Source organism: Colobus angolensis, unplaced genomic scaffold, assembly GCF_000951035.1.
Source record: "Colobus angolensis palliatus isolate OR3802 unplaced genomic scaffold, Cang.pa_1.0 Scaffold512, whole genome shotgun sequence".
Taxonomy (NCBI): Eukaryota; Metazoa; Chordata; class Mammalia; order Primates; family Cercopithecidae; genus Colobus; species Colobus angolensis.
In genome coordinates, this window is record NW_012118622.1 from 129462 (window position 1) to 142561 (window position 13100).

The following is a 13100-nucleotide window of genomic DNA, read 5'->3' on the forward strand; positions in this document are numbered from 1 at the left end:
TAGAGACGGGGTTTCACCGTGGTCTCGATCTCCTGACCTTGTGATCCGCCCGCCTCGGCCTCCCAAAGTGCTGGGATTACAGGCGTGAGCCACCGCGTCCGGCCCATACCATTCTTTTAAAGGTTTCATGCAGTCAATGAAACAAGATTCCCCACACAGACGAATCAATGTCAGCTGCTATATTACTACCATCATCATTAGCCTTGAGGTCAAATAGTTCTAGAATCAAATCTCAGATCCACCTATTACTAGTCATATGACACCAGGAGAGATTTTACACTACTGTAAGCTTGTGTCTTTTCATTGGCAAAATGGAAATAATGTCTACCTGACAGGGTTACTGTGTCAATTAAATGAGGTACAGGTAAAGTATTTAGCACAGGACCTGGCACATAGGATGTGCCCCTCAACAGTATCTATTTCCATATATATATAGAAAAAGAGGTACCACATAAAACACTAGGACATGGTTACTGACTACTTGTGGGAGAGAAAGGAAAAAAGCTAAGTGCAAAGAATCAAGCCTGGTATGGTACTTTTTGCCAACTGAGATGCATCCATTTTGGGATTGGACACATGAGATAATTTATCATGGAAGGTACCTGTGAGGGAATGTGGGGCAAGCGTGAAGGTAGTATGGGAGAGCCCACAGACCCCTATGCAAAGCTGACTCCTGTGTAAAAGAAAGAGAAAGAAGTTTTAGGTATCAATGCAGTTCTAAGAGAGTTTTTGCAAGGCCAATGGGGAATCCTCCAACCAGTCACCCATTAAAGTTAAAGAGAGCCTCAGAGAACTGGGCTTGCTTTCAAGCCCTTGCTGGGAGCCTGTGGGAAGGAAGCTTTCTGTGCAAAGGAGGTGGTGAATTTGAAATGCACTGACCTGGGCCTTCTGTCAATCAGGTCCCTGCCATGGAGACCTGCCAGGGTCTCATTCATAGCTGCCACCACAGAGACACTGAGAAAAAGATGCAACCATGAAAAGGTGGAAAGGTCTAAAGTTGTAATGACATAGAAAATAGCAATTGGCCTTTCTCACATCTGAAAGTTTTCTGAAACATCTGAGTGCAGTAGAGAATTGACAGAGGACTGATCACCAACCTAGAAACATGGTGAGAAGGGAAAAAAACAGCAAGAATATAATCATCTCCCATCAACTTTCCAACAGAAACAATGTTCCTTGAAGAAACAGTTATACAGTACCTCATGTTACATGCTTGTTCCTGAGGCTTCCCCCTTTAAAATAACATCACCTTCATTCCTTCTTTTCTTTTCTTTCCCATGACAGCTCATTCAGCAATAGGATGTCCATCCTGGCCTTAATCCGATATAGCAGCCATGATGTCATTTCTGTATTTCAGGAAGACTGGCAGGTATGATGGCCTTTTCTCTTGTCCTGTTTCCTGCAGAGCTGACTGCCATGCTTGGGAGAGGGAAAAGACTTATTTGCCTGTATCTGGGACTGGATCTCCTCCTTCCTCCACCAAACTCCTGCTTCTCAGCACTAATTCCTGCAGTTCCCTTTTTCCCTGGCCTTTATGCTCCCTGTACCCCACTGTCTTTTAGACATAATTATCTCCAGCCTCTGTTCATTTGTTTCTCAGAAACAAATGAGAAGCACAATTTCACATGGTGAAACCCTCTCATTATTTTTCACATCTCTCAATAGTGTAATTATCTCCATTTCCATAAAGCTCAACCACTTCTCAAAGTGCTGCTTGACTTCTTGTCTCCAGACTTTGAAACTTTCTTTGCATAGGACTGCCTCATAACCTTTCTAGAATCTAGTTAATTCACTTAATCAGGAATCTCCAGGCATCTACTCTAGCCTATTTGGTAGGTTCACATTTCTTCTATTTACTAATCCTTCTCACTTCCTTTACCTCTACTTCCTAGAATAATATCTCCACCCTCATTAGAACTGTCTTCCTACACATCCCTGCCCCTTCACCCACATAGACATAAAATTCTTAGTTCCAATGGTATGCCTAAAAACAGGATGAACTCCCCTCCACCATCTGCACTACAGACTTAACCACACCCTTCATCACAAGCAATCTCTGACCTCGTGGAGAACAAAGACTTTAGGGTTAGCCCGTGAACCTGAGACTCAGAACAGGTTCTGAGTTTGTGATTGAGACCTTTTCCTGATGACCAATTCACGTGTTCAAAAAGGTACAGAAACAAAGAAGGCAAGGTCCCTACCCCAGGGGACATAAAGCCTAAGACAGGAAATGAGACCTGAAAATGATCATGATACCAAAATAGAAAAAAAGTGAAGGCCACAAGAAATCAGAGAAATCTGATGGGAAATACATCTACACATTGGAATCACTGGAAAACATTTTTAAAAGTGGATGCTCAAGCCCCATGCATTAGTTCCAGTTAAAAGGTCTGGAGAGGACCCCAGACACTGGTAATTTTTAAGTCTTCCCTGACACTACAAACAGGTAAAGAGGATGGAGTACTCTTGTTGTAACAGGTAGAACTTGAAACCTAATCATGATTTTCAGGTAGAAGTACCTGAAATTACTTCTAAAGGAATTACTTAAAAAGTAATTAAAAAGAAATTACTTCTAAAGGAATTGCTTAAAAAGTAATGAAAAATGCTTAAAAAGGAATTACCTAAGGACATTTTTCAACGTGCGTAAGACTATACTTTTTGGCCCTAATTATTAATGGGCTATGCGAAGAACTCAGTGATCCAGTTGGAAAACAGAACCTGAATGGAAAAGTCACCTTATTTGATATGTTAAAAAATATATAAAGCATTTTCAAATGAGTGATAAGTGATGCTAAACATTCTCTAAATAATATATATGGGAATGTTAATAATATGAGTATTCTAGGCTGGGCACGGTGGCTCATGTCTGTAATCTCAGCACTTTTGGAGGCTGAGATGGAAGATCATGAGGTCAGGAGATCGAGACCATCCTGGCTAACATGGTGAAACCCTGTCTCTACTAAATATACAAAAACAAAATTAGCCGGGCATAGTGGCAGGTGCTTGTAGTTCCAACTACGCCAGAGGCTGAGGCAGGAAATGGCATGAACCTGGGAGTCGGGGCTTGCAGTGAGCAGACATTGTGCCACTGCACTCCAGCCCGGGTGACAGGGCAAGACTCCATCTCAAAAAAATAAAAATAAATATGAAAAAATTTTAAAAAGTTAGTATTCTAAAAACTATATGAAATTTCTGGAAATCGAATATGTTATCAGTCATAGTGTCATATGGCACAGAAGTAACTAGATTTCTATGTGAGCTGTGTCTTTACCATAATCAACCTAATAAAAACCTCATTAGATTTTTAACCATAGTCATTTTAAATCTTTGTCATTCCCAGACAGTTGCTTTGATTCTTCCTTGAAGTATTTATAACCAGCTACAATCCAAAATTGCTTTTTCTTTGAGGAGATATATGGAAAAGGCTCTGACAACGACTCTTGAATACAAGTTTCTGATAACTTCAAGATCATACCACTGGACTCTCTGAGAACTTTCAAAATTTTAATGAGCAGTCTGATACCTTAATAAAATTCAAGACAAAGAAGAAAAAACCCTCAGTTTTATTGGACTAAATAATCAAAACGATAATGTTTTCATTACTTTTTATTTGAGAATGTGCTGATTCTTTGAATGTTTTAATCTCCAGATTTATGAACTTTCTCTTTTAAGCTATTTATACTTTACAGCAATTTACTACAGTATACTTTTGTAAACAAAAGTTGAAACATTTGCTTTTGCTCCGAATCTGAGTGCCCCAGAATTGGGAAACTATTCATAAGTATTCGTATGCTTACGGTAATAAAGTCATTTGCACAAGTTCAGTAAGAATCTACTCTCTTTATAACAGGACACATTTGAAAACATTGGTTATATTACTAAGGCTTTGACTGGGATGTTCTATTTGAGAATATACATAGAATAAAGCCATAGGAAATGCAGGCAAAGTCTGAAGTTGGCCTTGGTTTGGCTTCCTAGTCTCAAGAGGTTTTTGAAAGTTTAATCTGAGAGTCTTATAAAACTTCTAGCAAAGCAAAGTTTAAAAAGATCCTCTGTGGTCCCTTGCTACTCTTGCTGCACTTAGGTAAAAAATCTAGACAAGTTCCGTGAGACTCAACCTATTTTGCAAACAAATTCATCCTACTGGAATTATCCTTGGTAAAAATAGAGACCCCTATATAGAGACAAATTATTTTGAAAAGAAAAACTGTAGTACACCTGTTACCATATTGAACACTGTTTATTATCTTTGAATATTTATAATCCATTGGTACACTGGACTGGACCCTGAATTCTTTTAGTTCTTCCAATTCATTTTTCTCCAGTGAAATCATTAAGAACAGGAACAGCTCTGTTCCTGAAGTCATATAAGCTAGAGGTGGACAACTCAATGTAAATTTCATGGGAAAACCCTCGTGTCTGAGGTGTGGGCCCTTCAGAGCTCACCAAATGTTCAACACCATAACTTAGAGACACTTAAACTGCAGACCACGACAGCAAGTTGATGACTTTACACTGTGGATAGCTTTTCTCAAGGTGTCAGAACAAGACTATCAATCATGATGAGACTCTTACCTCTCTTAATTTGTCCTTGCTTATGCCTGTGTCCTTTGCTTTCCAGAGTAAGGCTGTACTTAGGATTTCACAAGAAGTAACTTCTGAGAGTAAGTTAACAGTGTCAGATATATCATGTCAAAAACACTTTTTTTAAAAGGTGGAGTTCCTCTCTTGTTGTCCACACTGGAGTGCAATGGCACAATCTTGGCTCACCACAACCTCCACCCCCTGGGTTCAAGTGATTCTCCTGCCTCAGCCTCCCTAGTAGCTGGGATTATAAGCATGCACCATGACACCAGGCTGATTGTGTATTTTTAGTAGAGATGGGGTTTCTACATGTTTGTCAGGCTTGCCTCGAACTCCCGACCTCAGGTGATCCACACGCCTTGGCTTCCCAAAATGCTGGGATTATAGGCATGAGCCACTACACCTGGCCCACACATTTTTACATAACAAGAGATCCTTTAGTCCACCCAAAAACTGCCCTTAGTTGCATCTTCAACTCAACTTTTTCCTCAAATGTATGGATTTCTTTTTAGGCTTCTACTTCTATACTTGCCTATTCTTCTCACTCCCTGTTTTAATTTAACATAGACATGCAATGCTAGAAAATACAATTCCTCTCTACCAGCTAAACACGTGGGATCCTGTGCAGTTTCTGACACTTCTTGTTGTACATGGATAAATACATCGGGTATTATAGAGACTCAGTTGTAAAAATCAACAAACGTGCTGCCTGGTTAAAATGACTAGACTCTTCTGGCTTCTTCTTTGATCTATTTTATTGTAATTGGTTTGCATCTTACCTAAGGTGCATATTCCAAACTCTTGATATTTTCATCCTGATAGTCATACTGGTAGTCTCCCTCATGTGGTGCAATCTACAAACATTTTTATTTGCGTGCAAATATTTGTGTGCAGCCATCCTTCAAATATCAAATTGTTTCTCTTGGGCTGGAATTCAAAAACTCAAGAAAATGTGTGGTTGATGGGCTGGGCTCAGTGGCTCACCTCTGTAATCCCAGCACTTTGAGAGGAAAAGGCAGGTGTGTCACAAGGTCAAGGGATCGAGACCAGCCTCGTCACTATGGTGAAACCCTGTCTCTACTAAAAATACAAAAATTATCCGGTGTGGTGGCGAGAACCTGTAGTCCTGTAGGGAGACCCCCTGAAACCATTGCTATGGAATAAAAGATGAAATGATCCTGATTATTGTAAATACAAAATTGCATGCAGGATTGTGTAAAGACAATGCCAGGATGGGCTGCCAGAATGAGCCAACAGCACGTGATGTACTTCCCCCTGCAGAGAGCCTATAAATGGACGTGTAGTCAGGGAGGTTTCACATCACCAAGATTCCTATCCCAGAAAAGCAGATGTTCATAGCTCTGGGAATGGAAGGCAACTCTTGTGGAGAGCCTATTAATGGACACTTGAGGGGCACTTGTTCATATGGATAAGATAGGGTTATAAATGCACTTATCTTGCCACGGCTCTTCTCGGTCTCTTTAGGGTTTAGGCATACTCCCTTCTGAGAATATTTTGGTTTAACTGGTTGTGTAGCTACACATCCTGTTTCCATTGATTGTTTGCAACCAGCTTTTCCTGCAACTGTTACTGCTGATTAATATCTTGCTAATCATAGGATACAGATAGACTGTGTTTCTGTTTTACAGCTGTGTTAGAAATTGCTGACGCCCACACTATGTTGTAAATTCTTATCTCTGTATACTGTAGTTCTGCATACCGATGTTATGTTAAAGAATTACTTCATCCTCATGTGACCATCCCACCTCATAATCAAATGATCCTAAATCCCTCACTACCCTACCCCCGCCCACACTAAACTTAATCATAAATGCTGGTATATCCAGTATATTGGTGGCATCGCAGGACCAGAAGGCAATGACCCCCCCTGGACCCAGCTTTCACTATCATGTGTGCATGTTTTATTTCTTGACCTGCCAATCTGCCTGGGAACAAAGAAAGAGGCCTGTTGCATTGTGGGCTGCTGACCAGACCACAATACAACACAGAAGGCGGGTGATTTCTGCATTTCCAGCAGAGGTACCAGGTTCGTCTCACTGGGGCATCTTGGACAGTGGGTGCAGGACAGTGGGTGCAGCACAACAAATGAGAGTGGAAGCAGGGTGTGGCATTGCCTCACTTGGGAAGTGCAAGGGAGAAGAGAATTCCTTTTCCTAGCCAAGGGAAAGCGTGACACACAACACCTGGAAAATCAGGTCACTCCCATCCTAGTATTGTACTTTACCAAGGGTCTTAGCAAACAGCACACCAGGAGATCATATCCTGCACCTGGCTCAGAGGGTCCCATGCCCATGGAGGCTCCTTCATTGCTAGCACAGCAGTCTGAGATCTAACTGCAAGGCAGCAGCAAGGCTGGGGGAGGGTCACCTGCCATTGCTGAGGTTTAAGTAGGTAAACAAAGTGGTGAGGAAGCTTCAACTGGGTGGAGCCCACCACAGCTCAAGGAGGCCTGCTTCCCTCTGTAGACTCCACCACTGGGGACAGGGCATAGCCAAAAAAAAGGCAGCAGAAACCTCTACAGATGTAAATGTCCCTGTCTGACAGCTTTGAAGAGAGTAGTGTTTCTCCCAGCATGGAGTTTGGGATCTGAGAATGGACAGACTGCCTGCTCAAGTGGGTCCCTGACTCCTCAGTAGCCTAATTGGGAGACATCCCCACTAGGGGCACACTGACACCCCACACCTCCATGGGTGGTACACCTCTGAGATGAAGCTTCCAGAGGAATGATCAGACAGCAACATTGGCTGTTCAGCAATATTCACTCTTCTGCAGCTTCCGCTTCTGATACTCAGGGGAAAAGGGTCTGGAGTAGACCTCATACAAATTCCAACAGACCTGTAGCTGAGAGGCCAGACTGTTAGAATGGAAACTAACAAAAAAGAAAGGACATCCACACCAAAACCCCATCTGTACGTCACCATCATCAAAGACCAACGGTAGGTAAAACCACAAAGATGGGGAAAAAGCAGTGCAGAAATGCTTAAAATTCTAAAACTCGGAGCGCCTTTCCCCTTCCAAAGGAACGCAGCTCCTTGCCAGCAACAGAACAAAGCTGGACAGAGAATGACTTTCATGAGTTGAGAGAAGAAGGCTTCAGACAATCAAACTTCTCCAAGCTAAAGGAGGAAGTACAAACCCAGCGCAAAGAAACTAAAAACCTTGAAAAAAGATTTGACGAATGGCTAATTAGAATAACCTATGTAGAGAAGTCCTTAAACAACCTGATAGAAATGAAAACTATGAAACGAGAACTATGTGACAAATGCACAAGCTTCAGTAACCAACTCGATCAACTGGTAGAAAGGGTATAAGTTATTGAAGGTCAAATGAATGAAATGAAGTGAGAAGAGAAGTTTAGAGAAAAAAGAGTAAAAAGAAATGAACAAAGCCTCCAGAAAATTTGGGACTATGTGAAAAGACCAAATCTACATCAGATTCCTATACCTGAAAGTGACTAGTAGAATGGAAGAAGTTGGAAAACACTCTGCAGGATATTATCCAGGAGAACTTCCCCAACATAGCAAGGCAGACCAACATTCAAATTCAGGAAATACAGAGAATGCCACAAAGATACTCCTTGAGAAGAGCAACTCCAAGTCACATAATTGTAGATTCACCAAAGCTGAAATGAAGGGAAAAATGTTAAGGGCAGCCAGAGAGAAAGTTCGGGTTACCCAGTAAAGGAAGCCATCAGACTAACAGCGGATCTCTGGGCAGAAACTCTACAAGCCAGAAGAGAGTGGGGGCCAATATGCGACATTTTTAAAGAAAAGAATTTTCGTCCCAGAATTCCTTAGCCAGCCAAACTAAGCTTCAAAGTGAAGGAGAAATAAAATCCTTTACAGACAAGGAAATGCTGAGAGATTTTGTTACCACCAGGCCTGCCCTACAAGAGCTCCTTAAGGAAGCACTAAACATGGAAAGGAACAACCAGTACCAGTCACTGCAAAAACATGCCAAATTGTAAAGACCATCGATGCTAGGAGGAAACTGCATCAACTAATGAGCAAAATAACCAGCTAACATCACAATGAAAGGATCAAGTTCACACATAACAATATTAATCTTAAAGGTAGATGTGCCAAATCATCCGATTAAAAGACACAGACTGGAAGATTGGAGAAAGAGGCAAGACCCATCAGCGTGCTGTATTCAGAAGACCTAGCTCACTTGCAGAGACACACATGTTTATAATCCCAAAGGATTATAAATCATGCTGCTATAAAGACACATGCCCACATATGTTTATTGCGGCACTATTCACAATAGGAAAGACTTGGAACCAACCCAAATGTCTACCAGTGACAGACTGGATTAAGAAAATGTGGCACAAATACACCATGGAATACCATGCAGCCATAAAACAGCATGAGTTCGTGTCCTTTGTAGGGACATGGATGCAGTTGGAAACCATCATTCTCAGCAAACTATCGTAAGAATAGAAAACCAAATACCACATGTTCTTACCCATAGGTGGGAATTGAACAATGAAATCACTTGTACACAGGAAGGGGATCATCACACACCGGGTCCTATTGTGCGGAGGGGGTAGGGGTAGGGATAGCATTAGGAGATATACCTAATGTAAATGACGAGTTAATGGGTGCAGCACACCAACATGGAACATGTATACATATGTAACACATCTGCACGTTGTGCACATGTACCCTAGAACTCAAAGTATATATTTAAAAAAAGGATGAGTTGGTGTCCTTTGTGGGGACATGGGTGGAGCTGGAAAACATTATTCTCAGCAAACTATCACAAGAACAGAAAACCAAGCACCGTATGTTCTCATTCATAGGTGGGAATTGAACAATGAGAACACTTGAACACACGATGGGGAACAATGGGGTCTGTTGTTGGGTGGGTGGAGGGGAAGGGAAAGCATTAGGAGATATACCTAATGTAAATGATGAGTTAACAGGTGCAGCACACCAACATGGCACATGTATACATATGTAACAAATCTGCGCGTTGTGCACATGTACCCTAGAACATAAAGTATAAAAAATTTTTTTAAAAGACAAAGGAAATTAAAAAGAAAAGAAAATAAATGATGGAAGCCTAAAATTACTTTTATGGAGACTGATGATAATTCTTTAAGTTTTGGTCATATTCTCACCCAAGTGAGAGTACAGACACTCCAAAATAGAACCACACATGCTAGATGTTATACACGGCCACTGAAAATTTAAGGAAGCAGGTCGCTCTCAAAACAGATCATATTTTTCAGTAAAAAAAGGATTCCAGTCTACCTGAGTGAGTATAATCAGGAAGTCCCCTCTGCTTTAACTTTTATCAAAAAAAGTGACCTGAAGTACTGTGATGTAAACCAATCAATTTATTTCTATGGCTTTGTTTACTGATCCGCATTTGACAAAACCCACTCTTATGTTATTGTATTGCCCAGGGGGAGTTATCACTGTATCTGTAGAGGGAGGGCTGTCCCAAATCATAAATGACAAATAAAAGCCAATTACATCTATAACTAAATTAGTTGTAATTTTGTCTTGTCACACATGTTCACAGCAAGTAATTGCCAGTGGAGTCTCTCAGGCTGTATCATTCTCACCCTGACCTTCCTGCCTCAATCCTTCACTTACAAGGACCTTTATGATGACACTGGGCGCTACCCAGATAATTGAGAATAAGCTTTCCATCTGAAGATAACCAACTGCATCACCGTTGAACAGTGCTTTTTCCAAGAAAATAAATGCATGTGTTCCAAGTGTTAGGATGTGGATTTTGTTTTTTTTTTTTTTGAAACAGAGTTTCACTGATGTTGCCCCAGCTGGAGTGCAGTGGGGTGATCTCAGCTCCGTGTAACCTCCACCTCCCAGGTTGAAATGATTCTCCTGCCTCAGCCTCCCAAGTAACTGGGATTACAGGTGCCAGCCACCACACCCAACTAATTTTTGCATTTTCAGTACAAACAGGGTTTCACCATGTTGGCAAGGTTGGTCTCCAATTCCTGATCTCGTGATTTGTCCATCTCATCTTCCCAAAGTGCTGGGATTACAGGCGTGAGCCACCGCACCCTGCCCGGATGTGGATATTTTTAAGAGGCCATTATTCTGTCTCATACAGGTCACTTTCATTAACATTACCCACAACAAAAATACGTTTTGCCTTCCTTCCATGTCTCACTTTTCTGTCTGCACAAACCACAGTGAAACATACTAGCTCTGCTATGAAGTGGCTGGATGACTCTAGGCCACTCATTTGACCTCCCTCAGCCTCTTTCCTCATCTGCAGTGTAAGGCTGACTCTTACTGCATCAGAAAATGACAGTGGAAGAGTAAATTAACATGTGTAAGACATTAGTCACAGAGCCTGGTTCCTGATAAGCCCTCGGTAAACATTCCTTTCAGTCCTTTCCTTTCACCATCCCATTTTTCTTGCCCTCACCCATCTTCTCCTTCAACTCCTTTCTCTTTAGTAACATTCTCAGTCTAACCTACCAGTTAAAGAAGCCACACTACCCATTCTCTCATGACTGTGATGGTGTGTTCTTGTGATAGAGTCTGCTATCCACTCAAGGCAATGAGTTATTATTTATATGGTGAGGTCTGCTTGCAACAAGATATCCTTTTTATGTTCGCACAAAATGTATACACGATTTCTCTTAATTTACGCCTACCAGTCTCAATTCAACCTGTTATTTCATACATGTACTTCATTATTTTATTCTTCAGTATTTCTCCTTACACCTTAAAAATTAGGATAGTACAAAAACAAAAATAATGGTCTGGGGTGGAAGAGGGTATTCTTTTAGCAAGATGAATGTTTTCTTTTTCAAGTTGAATGCTATCTGCAAGGGAGCCCTGATGCCCATTTCTGGGTTTGGCTTACATCAAAGCCATTCAACTCTAGGACACATTCTTAGACTCCCAGGAGATAATGATAGTCATGGAAGGCACACCCACTCTGAGGATTCCTACTGTTGGGTAAAGGAATGTTTACAGAATGTTGTGCATGAGTCACTCCTCCTAAATTCTTCTACTCCTTGAAGTTAAGCTTCCCCACTAACCAGGTTTATCTCCAGCTGGCCTGCCTGGACCCTGACTGGAAAGTACCTCCACACTCTGGATGGCCAGGGTCCACTTTTGCCTATTCCCATAACTATAATAGCTCACACACTGATGTAGCACTCACTATACACCAGGCACTATCCTAAGAGCTTTTCATGTACCTACAGTCTTGAAAAAAAATCCTAAGTGTCACCATCCCCATTTTTCAGATTAAAAAAAAAAAAAAACTGTGGCAGAGAAGTATGTGCCCACTGTCACCTAACTCCATAATTTAACCTCATCCTCCACTTCATATGGTAAGAGGGCACTCTAGGATTTACAAGGTCTTCTGAATGACACCCACCTTCAAAAATGATTTTTGTCCCATTTACTTTCAGGATTTGACAGCCAACATTTTGTTTTCTGTCTCATCCTTCACTTATGCACCTGTTCCCTAACACTACACTCACAACTGCACAGCCCTGCATAAAAGCTAGCTTTTAGAAACTTCAATATTTTTTGGAAAAAAGAAAGGCCAGGTTCCAAGTCTCACAAAAGGTCATTTTTTATTCTATTGTCAACTATTTTCATGACCATTCTCTGGAGATAAACAAGTGCACTAGAAACAGAAAATGTAAAGAGAAGAAAGAAGGAGGAGGGTGAGTTTCTAGATAGACACACAGGGAAAAGGTTCCAAATCCAGAAGAATTCATAAAATGCACCCAGGGAGTGTGGCTTTGAGCGATGCCAGCCCCACTTGCCACTTTCCATGGCTGTTGACCTCTTACTTCCTTCTCAACCTGCCCTTCCTGGTCCTGCTTTCTTAGACCAATACAAAGAACCTGGGAGCTGGGGTCAGATCAGAGCACACAGCAGTGAGTGGTAGGGTTGGGAAAGGCAGAAATGGAAGAAGAGTGTTTGACTCATGAAGACCTGACTCACCTAGGTACACATCAAGTAGGCAGGCAACAGATTACTGAAGGGCTTTCCAGGACTAATGGTGGTTATCCAGAATGACTGACTGAGGCAAGGGTCTTGAACAGTCAAGTTTTATTGAGCCAGAGCTTGATGCTGTACCCTGGGAATACATGAGTTTCAAAAAACCTCGGTGGCTTGTGTTCTCTCTGAAGAGGTTTCAGGAGGCTTAGTATTTATACATTTGATTAAAAGAGAGAAGCAGGTCAGAAGAGATGGGGTGGGCAGGAAAACAATTGATCTAATATTGTCTTTTTTCTGTGCCTCAGAAAATAAATATTATCAGAATGAGAGTTAAAATACTTCAGTTTTAGGAGCTAGATTTTGATTGTTCACCTAAAGTTACAATCAGCATGTCTTTCTTTTACAAAGAAATACACATCTTGAAAAGTTTGAAGCCAAGAAAAAACAAGTTGTTCAGGAAATCATCCGGAGATGCCTGAGATCTTTGGCTTTCATGTTTACCCCATTCTTTTCCTCCTCCTCCTCCTCCTCCTCCTCCTCCTC